We start from the raw sequence: 12730 nt of genomic DNA on the forward strand, positions 1-12730 counted from the left end.
ATAACCATGACCGCACAATCGAACACCATCCATCATCCCTAGTGGCTAGTGCTTTTGTCGTCCAATTCAAATAAGTCGGCGCGAGTATGTGCTGAACGACAAAAGGACACCATGATGGCTTACAGCAGAGGTGTGACGGAGATTGGGTACCTACTATTCAAAGACTTTGACCTGTTTGGAGTCGTTTCTTGGAAGCGACTACCCAATGCGCGTGAATCCAAAGAAACAAACAAGAGTGGAACAAAGAATTGCATTCAGACAATGACTTGTTTGAGTGGTCTCTTGCGGGTTGTCTTGTACAGGGTGAGCGGAATTATCAGCACCCACAAAGCTACCTGCAAGTAGTACAGGAATTATTGCCGCATTTCCACCGAGGAAAGACACAGGAAGGAACGACGACCTGTGTGTGTGTGGGATTTATAGGGTGTGCCCACGGCTAGGTTGGTTTTCGCAATGCAACATGAGAGAATGGCTACCGCCGCCGCATGCTGGAGCAAGCTTGCGCGTTCTTGGAGCATCATCGTCTTGTTGGTGGCGGTGGCATTGGCCATGGCGCCGATCGCCCATCAAAGCGATGACCATTCGACAAACATGACAGATCAAAAGGCCTGGTGAGTGAAAACTTATCTCAAACCACCACCGTATGTTTCATTTATGTAATAAATTTAAATTTAAAATATATAAATTTTAATTCTAGTATCTAAATTAAATTCTGATTGTATTGTTATTTTTATAAGAAGATCACGCTTAAGAATATCTAGATAACATTTTTTAGAATTTTTTTAAATCAATCTGGAACCTTTTTGACCATTACGAAGAAATTGTCAAACCTTTAATTTAAAACAAGTGGCATGTCCTTATTTTGAATGACCACATCACGAAGTGCGAATAATTTAAAAACAAGAGTAGTGGTTTCTTGCGGACCAGGTGGCATTGTATATGTTGAGTGGAATTATTAGTGCGCACGAAACTACCTAGTGGGGGGCGGAATTATTGCATTTCCACCAAGCGAAGACACAAGGAGGAATTTCTAGGGTGTGGAATTTATAGGGGACGCCCACGGCTGGGTTAGTTTTCAGAACTTGACTACTTGAGATAATACAATGGCTACCGGGGCCGCGCGCTGGAGCAAGCTTACGCGTTCGTCGAGCATCATCGTATTGTTGGTGGCCGTGGCATTGGCAATGGCGCCAATTGCCCATCAAAGTGATGACCTTACGAGAAACACGACAGATCAAAGGCCTGGTGAGTAGTCCAAAACTTGTAGATTGAATGAGTTCCTACTAATGCATTCGTCTATGTGCCTACTATATATTCCACGGAACCACGACCTGAATCTGGCATGAGCAAGTTTAATTTGGTACAATATCGCAAATTTGGGTCTCTAAATAACTTCTAGTACTAGTACATACCTACGTACCACTATCATAACGGTAGTAGTTCCTATATCTTAGAAGTCTCCTAGCAATCTAATTAAGTTAATTTTTGTAATTAATTTTTTGAAATTTTCGGTAGTTGACATAGGAAGAATTACTCATTTGCACACATTTATCAGCTACTTTAATTAGAGAAAAAAAATTCTTGTATGCCATTGGAAATTGTAGGTAGAATAGATTGTGTATAATGGATGGATTTATTAGCCTGAGTCTTGGGGCTGCATATATATGGGTATATGACTTATAGAGTAAGGAGATTGTCCTACATATATACTCGGTCTACAGATATCCCCCATAGTCACATCAGAAGCATCGCAGATGGTGAGACTAGAGAGAAGTTGGTGAGCTGACATCCCCTGTAGTCACAACGGTCAGTGTGTCGTAAATGTCGTGGCTGCAGTGGAAACCACAAGGTTGCTTAAGTAGACGGTAGCCCTTTGTGCCAATGTTGAGGTAGACTCAGCATGCTGGTGAATAGCTATTGTTGAAGATGCTATGTGCGGGATAGTAGTCGAGGATGATGAAGTCAAAGTAGCCGCATATGAAGCCGTGGAAGCACGAGGGTGCGCCAAAGATGGTGGCGCAAATGAGAAGGCACCGTAGATGAAGATGGAGACATGTCGAGGCAGTCGAGGAAATCGTCGTGGGAGATGTCAAAGTCGATGCAGTTAGGCCATCGGGCGAGGCATTCCTGGGTTTTCCAAGCTTGGGAACGCATCGGGGACGACAGGCACGCACCGATGTTGCCAAGATCGGACGTGCAAGGTAGGGTGCACAACCAGACACTGTCGTCTGCCGGACCAGCAGAGAAGGCCTCCACAGCGGTCATAGGTGCAGAAGAATGGCTGGGTAGAAAATGTCAACGCATCCTACTATTGCTGGAGTTGATGAAGTAATTGGGGAGGAGACAACGATGTTGGTGATGGGGTTGAGCTCAAAGCAAGGAGGTGAACGCAGACTGACCAACACAAGGTAGAATGCTCCGGATAACACGGCAGCAATGCTCGAAGGAGACGGCGAAGAACTCGAACAACTTGATGAAGACCATGCGTAGGGCGTAGCGTTGTATAGTTAACGACGAGGTCGTGGATGTGGTCTGTGGCAGTAAGGATGCAATAGTGAAGGAGAGACCACGGGTGGCTCCGCTACTGCCCGAAGAGGTGATGCAGCAGCAGCCCTCCATGCTTAGGGAAGAGGCGCACACGATGAGGATGGATATCACGGGAGCCGGGTGAATCACACACGTTAGCTTATTAGACCGAGTGTGTGAGAGGAAAGGTGACGATGGATGAAGTACGTGGAGACGTCCCGATTGGTGCAGGCGACAATGAGCTAGCTAAGATCGATGTGTGGACAAAGTGGCGAGGATGGCGGTGCAAACGGATGTCCCCTAGGATGCCTTCCATATGGCCATGCTGCATAGTCGAATGCGAGGAAGAAGGCAGTGAAATTGACTCCAACATCGAGGTAGAGGTGCGAGCTTGACAAGCGGTGGGTGACTCAAAACCGATAGCAAATCGGGAAAACCAAAAATAAGAGATACAACAACAACATTTCGTGGAGAACTTTCGGATGCGCCTAGCATAGACCCTCACCCTCAATATCTTTCTTTAACTTCCTACTAAGGTCAACAACCACAGCGTGAGAGAGGGATAGAGCCAGAGGAAAAGAGAGGGGGCAATCTGGAGGGAGCTGAAAATCACAACGGGGAGGAGATGGGGCGAAGTGGAGCGGAGGTAGCTCGACAGCATTGTGGAGGAGCAGGTGGCTCGAGGAGCAGAAGTGACACATGAGCGAGTCAAAGCGGTTGAAGATAGCGGTGACATGGCAGAGCTTGCGGAGGAGAAGCCCCAGGCAGTCGGCAGCAGTGGCGACATCATGCCACCCCTCGCATATCCTCATCCTCCTCACCCATCGGCCAACCGCCCAGAGGCCCGATCCGGAGCCCTAGTGTCGTTATGGTAGGGACCAACCAAGAGGCACCGCCGGTGAATCAATCGGCGATTGGATCGTAGGACCTGCTCAGTCCTGTGCTCGTCTTCCATGTCGCATGTTGAGGAGCAGGAAGGCCACTACCACGGTTAGGGGAGCCTGGTCCAGCGATGCCGAGCGAAGGAGGGAGGACAAGGCTAGCCCGCGGACGACGACACTCGGGTGTGTTCCTCATGATGTGCTACTGCTTGATGATGATGGTGGCAGATTAGATCAATCTGCCGCAACACCTAGAGGAACGACAGTTCATGGGATGTGTTGGAAAGAGGTGGAGGTACTCCCCTGGCGGAGATCAACATATCCATGAGGGCGCTGGAAGCAAGACAGGGGATGGCTGGCGGCACCCGGAGGATGAGGGTATGGTTAATAGCGGAAGGTTAGGGTTTGGTGACTAGGATTAGAACCTAAACTCGTGATGCCATGTAGGAAGAATAGATTATGTATACTGGATAGATTTATTAGCTTGAACCTTGGAGCTGAATATGTAGGGGTACATGACCTGGTCTACCTAATATACTCTAACATAAATTATAACCCTCCCTTCTATGTGTAAGGATCACCGGGGTGTCCGATCCTAGAGGGGGTGAATAGGGTCGCTAATCGCTTTTTAACCTAGGGCTCAAACTACTTGCATAAGATAAACCTAATACGTCCTATACATGCTAGTTATGACTAAGGTTTAACTTTGCTATTCTCTACTTACCCCAAAATACTTGCAACCTATAGCCAATCCTAAACAAACTAACTAGGAAAGTAAAGGCACGCAAGATAAAGTAAATGCGGAAACGTAATATGGTAAGTAAAGAGGTAAGTGCAAGAGGGATGCAAACTCCCGATTAGACACGGTCATGTAACGTGGTTCGGCACAAACGCCTACGTCCACGGGACACCGAGACTCTTCCGATCACCGTCTTGCACTATGCCACCAAGGCGATGCCGGCAAGCAAAGGCAAGTGCTCACAAGACACCGAGTCTCGTGCACCACCACCGTCTCTCTCGGTCACCCAGCCAAAATCCACTACGGAGCTTCTCCACCAAGGAGGGGGTCTCCTCTTCCCCCGCACAAAGTGTCGTTGCCACTCCACACCAAGTCGGAGGGTCACACGACGGATCACAAGGATTGCTTACTGCAGCAAGACTTCTCTCAAGGGAGCTCTCGCAAGAACTTATCCCTATTACAAGTACTAAGCACTCTCACAAGTGTGCTTAAGACTATATGATGTACAATGAAGCTCTATGGTGGTTGGAGATGATCTATGGCTCTTGTATACTTCCTTGGTATCCAGCACACTCAAATGAGCCGTGGGGTGGCATATATATAGCCCACACACCCCAAACTAGCCGTTGGAAAAAGGCTGACAAAAAGCGCTATCACCGGTTAAACCGATGCTCCCGTTTTTTTCATCACCGGTTTAACCGGTGAGTGCATTTTCCAACTAGCCGTTATACTTCAATGGCTACCTCAATCGACCGACGTAATCAACCGATGCAGCGTCGGTTTAACCGGTGAGTGTAGTTGCTGAAAAACTAACTCTCTGGACAACTGCACCGACGTTCATCAATATCTAGCATCGGTTCATCCGGTGTATAGATTTTGCCTCAGCTGCTGAGTTCATTGCACCGACGTATTCAACTTTCCTGGTGTCGGTTCAACCGGTGTTACCAAAACTCCCAGACGTGCTCCAAGTCAATGCACCGACGTATGTAATTTTCTTAGCGTCAGTTCAACCGGTGATACTAAAATATCGCTGTTTTGATTGTTTTGACTTGGTTTCTTCACGGTCTCTTCAATCTTTGGGCCTAGCTATGCCTATCTTCTCTTTGTCATCACTTGAACTTAAAAGCCTGAGAATGGTTATCTTAACAATCATATTAGTCCAAGTGTTGTGTTGTCTATATCAATCACCAAAACATTATATTGAAATATGGCATGAGAGGTCATTTTCGCTACACTATGCCATCAAAATTTAGACTATCCCTTCAATGCCATCATCTATAATTTTTCAGCCCTTACATGCCATTACCATTACAATACAATCACATGATTGTTTAATGAAGAGTGAAAAGCTAAAATTACCCCTATGTAGGATAAAATATTTTTCTAGTCATCTCGCCTATGCCATTAAAAACCTAGATCGATACTAGCCCAAAAGTCATATACCCGAGTACTACTCGAGTAGTTTCCTTCTGTACCGACTAGTCCTACATATATATTAGTAGTTTACATAATGTCAAGGTATGGGACATACCCCATCCATTATTCCGTACAGACGTCAGGTTCCCATGTCCCTGGATTTAACAATAATGGAGCTAGACAATTGGTAACTGGCAACATAAACGGCTGTTACAGCTAGTCAAATATATGTAACGAGCAAGAAGTGCCCATTACAAACAAATAACTATTTGTAGCGGGCAACAAATGTCCATTACCAATGTTCATCACTTTGGTAACGGACGAAGATAAAGTCCATTACCAATAGCTTGTTATTGGTAATGGATCTTCATTGTTGCCTAGGACAGGCACTTTTACCTTTACGTTTTCATGTAACGGACAACTTATGCCAATTACCAATGACACGTTACATAAAAAAATGCTTTTCACATAGTGGGTAATGGTTTATATAGCTTGTTTGAAAACAGGAAGGATGGGTGTTCAAATCCAAACCTAATTGTTTTAGAGCAATTCCCTTACCCAAATTCCTTTTATTTTGGGCCAGTACGGTTGCAATGCATGCCTTTTCTTGTGGTTTTTGGATCCAAACAAGTATTATATGATTTTATTCGATTTGTTGGATGTAGTACATACCCTAACAATCGTTTCATTTGTTGTAGATTATCAGTATCCTATCCCGCCTAGTGGCAGGCCTGGTGGCGGTGGTTCTCGTTCCCCTCATGGTCGTGGTGGCGGTGGTTCTCATTCCCCTAATGGTCCTCCTTGCACATCATGTCCATATCCTGGTGCTTGTCCATGGTGTCATGTTAGATGAATGCTTCAGTGGCTGAATCTGGAGCCAGCCAAAGTCAATGTAGAATCAAACACATGTTCCTAAATATCGAGGATTAGCCGACTCAGTCTCTCAGAAATGCTTATAGAGACAGGGTTGCATGTGTGTATTCATGGTCTATCCCATATGTGAGTTGGGCTAGCCCTCCGTCCACGACTCGAGCACGTCCCTACAAAATTAACGGACAAGTATATGTATCTAATGCTTATTCCGACGTTGTCTTTTGCAAGTCACGGGCATAATAGTCTAGTCTAAAAAAATGAGCAATTTTCTTACCCAAAACCTTTTTTTTTCAGCCTGTATGGTTGCAATGACATACCTTGGTCAGTGTGTTTTTTTTGGGTGAGAAAGGATGTATATCATATATTAAAGAGAAGTGCAGTACATCTTTTACTTACAGAAAGGATCCTGAGTAACTGAAAAATTACACAAAGACCCCAACTGTGCTTCTTCCTCAATTCAATCTGCCTCTGTCGCTCACCCGACGCCCTTGCTACAGACCGATCCATCCAACCTCCATCCTCTCCGTTCCAGATCATTGAACGGACTCCAAACATTGGTAAGCTGCAAGATATCCTCGATAGAAGACCATCAGCTGTCGGCTCCATGATCTGGCACCTCAACCTCCCGTGGACCATCTCCCAACCACACGAACCGGAGTGCAGATGGAGCCACACAGATGAGAAACTCAGCAGCCCAAGAACCGAGGTCCTCGAAAGGACCCATCCGAAAACGAATCGAATGGTCCAGTCATTCCTCTCTGCCTCGCCACCAACAGCAGCAAGCAGCAGAGGGTAAAGAAGCCGCATAGGTTTCATGGTCACCTCCTCCATCCGACCAAAATCAAACGGAAAAAGCAACAAGAATCCCCCGGCACAAAATCCGCCGCCAGTGAACAACGCACCGATGCAGAAGAAGAAGCCCCAGAAGGAGCACAACCTCCGCCTTGAATCTTCAGCCGAGGCGATGCCGTCGCCATTGAAGACCAGGGGAAACAAAAGCTTCACGCCGCCGTCATAAGCACCACCTACGACGCCGGGGAAGAAGACCGTCCTCCCATCGGAGGTTATTTGCCGCCGGAGCCGCTCTGCAGCCGCCGCTCCCGGCACCACCAGCTCCGCCATCGAGGACGACGGCGAGCACCCAAACTTCCCTAGATCTATACCTACCTAGGAAGTATAGATAGCCGGCGGTCGATTCCCCGCCCTCCTCCTTCTCTGGCGCCAGAGAGGACACCGGAGAGGAAGGAGGGCGCCGGAAACGGCCCCGGAGGCGTTGTCACCCTCCCTTTCGCCTCGGTCTACTGTAGCACTCAAGAAAGAAGGGGAAGGAACGAGAAGTATCCAGACAACCACTAGAGTTTCTTGGTCAGTGTGTTGCTTTGCAGTGTTTATTGCGGTTCTGTTTGGATAAAGGAATTTTTGATCTAAATAAAGTATTGTGTGATTACATTCAATTAGGATTAATCTTGACTGGTTGGATGTAATTGTAACACCCGGTTTACAAAAGGACATAAACCGAGCAATCATATACGTGCCAGGATCAAGTCACACGTATATACAACAGAATGAACAATATATCACAGCACATACCACGTAAAAAGATATAATAAAGCAAGTACAAATGTTATTTATTACAATAATGACAAATGTCTAATACAGAGTATGCGGAAGCGTAAAACATATACGATAACTCTCGTCGGAAGCTGAGCAGGGCGCCACAGGGACGTCGACTGGGAGACGAACACCTAGAAGTCCTCGTACTCCTGGTAGCTTCGGGTGAACTCCCTCGCGTCGGTAGGAATTGAGCAGCAGTAGAGTATCCCCAAGAGGAAAAAGAGTAGAGTAGGCAAGAGTGAGTACACAACTTGTACTCAACAAGTATAACACAAACTATGAGGCTCTAAGGTTGGCTGACTTAACTGCATTAGCTTTTAATCTTGGTAAAATTTTATTAAAGCTATTTACTACAAGTGGATGAATTACCATAAACCTAGTTACATAGAAATTAATCAAAATTAATTATGATACTACTGAGAACCATACCAAACCAAGCCACCCGGGGAAACCCTCCTAACCAAAGGAAGATAACCCCACTAATCAAAAGGAGGATCTGGGCCGCTCAAGACCGTGAGCACGGCTAGTATACCAGTTTTACACTCTGCAAAGTTTGCACATCTTTACCCACAAGTCGTGAGCTACGCTAGTTGTTCATCACACTTCCTTAGGTGAGATGACTAGCAAACTCACTACGAGGCCTTTACAAAGAATCTCGTTGGTAAGGAGTAACCGCGAGGGTGGATCGGCGACTATGGAGCAGATCTAGTGGGCGTCAAGACACGGAGCACAGACGAGGCCACTCAGTACGAGGGCCATAGAAGCTTACCTCCCCTGCCCCGCAGGTAAGTTACTCCAAACCAAAAGACCTAATTATTACGCCAAGACCGTCCCATTCCAGTCTTGTGGTAGCGCTGTTGTCCCAAGTTGTCGCTCTATGAACCGGTCCTTATGGAGAGTGGCCAACCAAGCACTAAGCACCGTGCTGGCCCCCTAAACCATGTTTCTAACAAAATATATTTTAACGAGACGTGAGCCACTCAAGCACGGAGCACAGAGGGCCACTCCCAGAATTAAGTTGCAATAAACCATTAATCATATTAATTAAAAAGGACCAAGTGTGTTATAGCGCAGCACCTAGCACAACTAACCAAAATGCAACCCAAGGGATATATATAAAGGATATAAAGTGGCTAGGAAATCCTTATAGACATACAATATTAAAATGCAGTATGAAATTGTATTTAAAGTGATAGGTGGTGTTCATGTTATACTTTCCTTCCTCAAACTGCTCCTGCTGCTGCTCAAACTGCTCAGAAGATGGCTGCTCTGGGTACTGGTACTGGGGCTCCTCAGATGGATCAACATCTACTCACGAACACATGGCCAAAGACAATACACAACATAAACATACATGCAAACAATAGCATATACTAAGAAACAATACAACAATACATGAAAACAGCAAACAAAACTATGCTAGAACTATTCTACGCGTTACAACGATCGCGTGGACATAAAGAACGCCTAAAACGGAGCTAGAACGTGAAAACTAGAGCTAAAACAAGGTCCAGGGGCATAACTGTAAGAAAAACAGAGTTTCTGGGGTTTTTCTGCAAAAACCAGGGACTAAAATGTAATTAAACATTAGTTCTAAGGTCTAACGTGCAAAACAGCAGGCTTGGATGGCGAGTTCTATTCTGGGAAAACTTAGGGGGATCCGTGTAAAAAATCTGGGCAGATCTGCAAAAACTTTTACACTGCCATAGAGTGCGGGTTGATTTTGAAGAAAAGTGAGGGCTCTTTAGCAAAAAGTCTAGGCCGAACCGGTATCTACGCGTATGGGCCGTTGGATCTTGATCTAGTGGCTCAGCGCGGTTTGGATTTGGATCTAATCTGATCCGTTGACTACGGATCGGACGGCTCTGGTCAAGCTGGGCGCGCGGGATGGCGGCGCAGGTCGACGGCGACCCTTCTACGCGGCGGCGGGGGGGGGGGGGGGGCACTCGCCGGAGCTGAGCGATCCGGCCTTCCAGGGGTAGATTCGAGCGGGATTTGGGTTAGGGGGCATCTACGCAGCGCGCGTGGTCCACCTAGGCCAAGATCTGGGCACGAACGGTTCTGTGGCGGCGAGAACGGTGACGGCGGCGGCTCTTGGCGGCGACGCTCGCCGGCGCGCTCGCGCTGGGCTGCTCTGGGGCTGGGATCCGAGTCTGTGGGTTCTGCGTGCGTGCGCAGAGCCAGTGCAGGCCATGGCAAGGCACGGTGGGGGCTAGGCGGCGCTGCAGCGAGCTCGCCACGGGTAGTTGGTGGCAGAGCACCGGCAAGCCGGTGTTCTAGCCTCGGATACGTGCTACGGCTGAGACATCTGGCGCAAAAGGTAACGGGGATCTAGGTGGTGCTCACCTAGTACTGAATCGGGAAGATGCGTGGCGCAGCAAGGTCGACGGCGTCGGTCCGGTGGTGGCGCACGGCGAAGCTCGGAGGCGAGGTTGATGCAGGGCGTCTCCGAGCCAGCTGAGCCGTCGAGGAAGTCCGGGCGGGGTCTGTGGAGGTGTACAACGGGTCAGTGCGGCCTGCGGTTCGCCGGCGGCGAGGAATCGAGCGGGCGGGCAGACTCACCAGTGGCGGCGCGGTGCTCTACTCCGGGCGGAGCGGCGTGGAGGTGGCTGCTAGGTTTTTGCGCGGCGGTTGTGGGGCGAGATAGGATGCAGGGGGGTCGCGGGGTGGTTTAAAGGGGCAGCGCCGGAGATCTCGGGGTCCGGGCTCGGGAAGGAAAGCTGCGGGGATCACGGGCGGACGTCGCGGCTTGGCCGTTGTGTGAGCGCGTCGCGGAGGGGATGAAGCTGACAGCGGGCCCGGTTGTTCAGTGAGGGGAAAAGCGGGGCGCAGGCGCGAGTTGAGGGGAAGCGCTGCTGGGCTGCGGAGTGTGGGCCGCGCGGGGAGCTTGGGCCGCGCACGGGAGGGAGAGGGAGTGGGGGAGTCTGGGCCGTGCGGGGGAGTGAAGGGAGGAGAGAGTGGGCCGCCGGGTTGGGCTGGCTGGGGTTTGGGTTTGAGTTTTCTACTTGGGCTGGGTTCTTTCCTATTTCTTTCTCCTTTCCTAATTCAAACACTACTCAAATCTAATTGAATTCAAATTCAAATTTGAATTCAACCCTAGCACTCAAACAAAAAGAACAATGCACCAGCATGAATGCAACAACAAAATTAAACCTAAGAAAAAAATTTTAATTACTTGTGAGAGAAAATTAATTTAAAAGCAAGTCCAAGCATATAAAACCTTAGAAAACTAAATAAAACCAATTAAATTTATTAATAAATGCTGGAATTTAAATTAGGGTATTACAGTAATCCCCTAATGATAATATCATTATTTCTTGTAGATTATCCTCATACTAGGACTGGTCACTGGTGACGTCGGTAAACCAAGCGGTGGCAGGCCATCGTTCCCCTCATAAGCCTCCTTGTAATGGTTAGATGAATGATTCAGTGGCTTAGGGGTGCCAATGGGTGACCCTTAGAGGCACCTCCAACCCTCTTTAGTTTAAAATTTTGTACTACTTCTCCAAAATAATATTATATTTTAGAAAACTAGTATAATATTTTGAACTAAAGAGGATTGGAGTTGCACCTAAGGGTTATTTATTTGCACCCCTACAGTGGCTGAATGATCTGGAGCCTGCCAGAGTTAATGGATAATTAAATATATGTTCCTATAAAATGTAGCAATAACTATGCTTTTCCATGAGCAATGATTGGTTGCATATTGGTGTTTAAGGTTTAGCTTTGACGACAAAAATATATAGCTTTCTAACACAATGTGAATGATTATTTAATCAAATAAAATTGATCACTGTGAAACTCATTCAAATCTTATTTCTTATTCCTTTATATCGTGTTTCTATGTTTTGGCTAACTTTTAATTATGTTAAATCATGTATACGTCGGGATGGATTCCAGAACCATCATCTATGTTTACAAGGATATGCTGATCCGTCATAGGTATAGCTAAGGATGGGAAACAGATAGCAGATATCTGAATTATCCGACATCCGTATCTGTCTAAACATCAATATAAATATCCGTATTCGTATTCAAATTTAATGTTGTAGTAAAGTGGATACATCCGAATCCGATTTTCATTGTTTTTCACTATCCGATTTCACATCCGTATTCGACAATATCCAACACTATCCGTATCCGTTTTCATTTTAAAACTATTTAAAAAATTATATTCATTTCTGACAACCCATATTATTAATTTTTATAATAAAAATATAAAAAGATTAAATTTACTTTTAAATATTCTTGTTTTATCTTATAATTACTTCTATACTTTTTTATTTATATATAATAAACAATATTTATAGGTTTATTGCAATATATTTTTATTTGTAATTTTATTTTTATGTATTTATTTATTAACATATTTATTGATAAATAAACTATTTTTAACTAGCTATCTATATTATATTATTATATTATACTTTAGTTTGTACATGTATAACTATTTTGTAATCTAAAACTACTAATAAAGAAAATAGCTAAACGTTAGTTCATATATCAAGTAAATATTTGAATTAGAATCCGAATCCGAGGTATCTGTTTTGGATTTGTATCTGAGTATATTTGAATCCGTATCCATATTCAATTTAAAATGTGGTAAAAGGTCCTATCCGAATTCTACATATCTCATCAGCACACTTTACTCGACTGATCACTCATTTACCTTGTCCCTACA

The 12730-nt window shown here is 45.8% G+C and overlaps 1 long non-coding RNA gene across 1 annotated transcript; it reads left to right on the plus strand.

The window, feature by feature from the left end:
• Nucleotides 1–233: 233 nt before the first annotated feature.
• On the plus strand, nt 234–6708 carry LOC120655744. The gene is made up of 2 exons (XR_005667715.1): nt 234–611; nt 6261–6708. It is a non-coding gene; the product is annotated as an uncharacterized LOC120655744 (long non-coding RNA).
• Nucleotides 6709–12730: the final 6022 nt, after the last annotated feature.

The sequence above is a fragment of the Panicum virgatum genome, chromosome 1N (assembly GCF_016808335.1).
Source record: "Panicum virgatum strain AP13 chromosome 1N, P.virgatum_v5, whole genome shotgun sequence".
Taxonomy (NCBI): Eukaryota; Viridiplantae; Streptophyta; class Magnoliopsida; order Poales; family Poaceae; genus Panicum; species Panicum virgatum.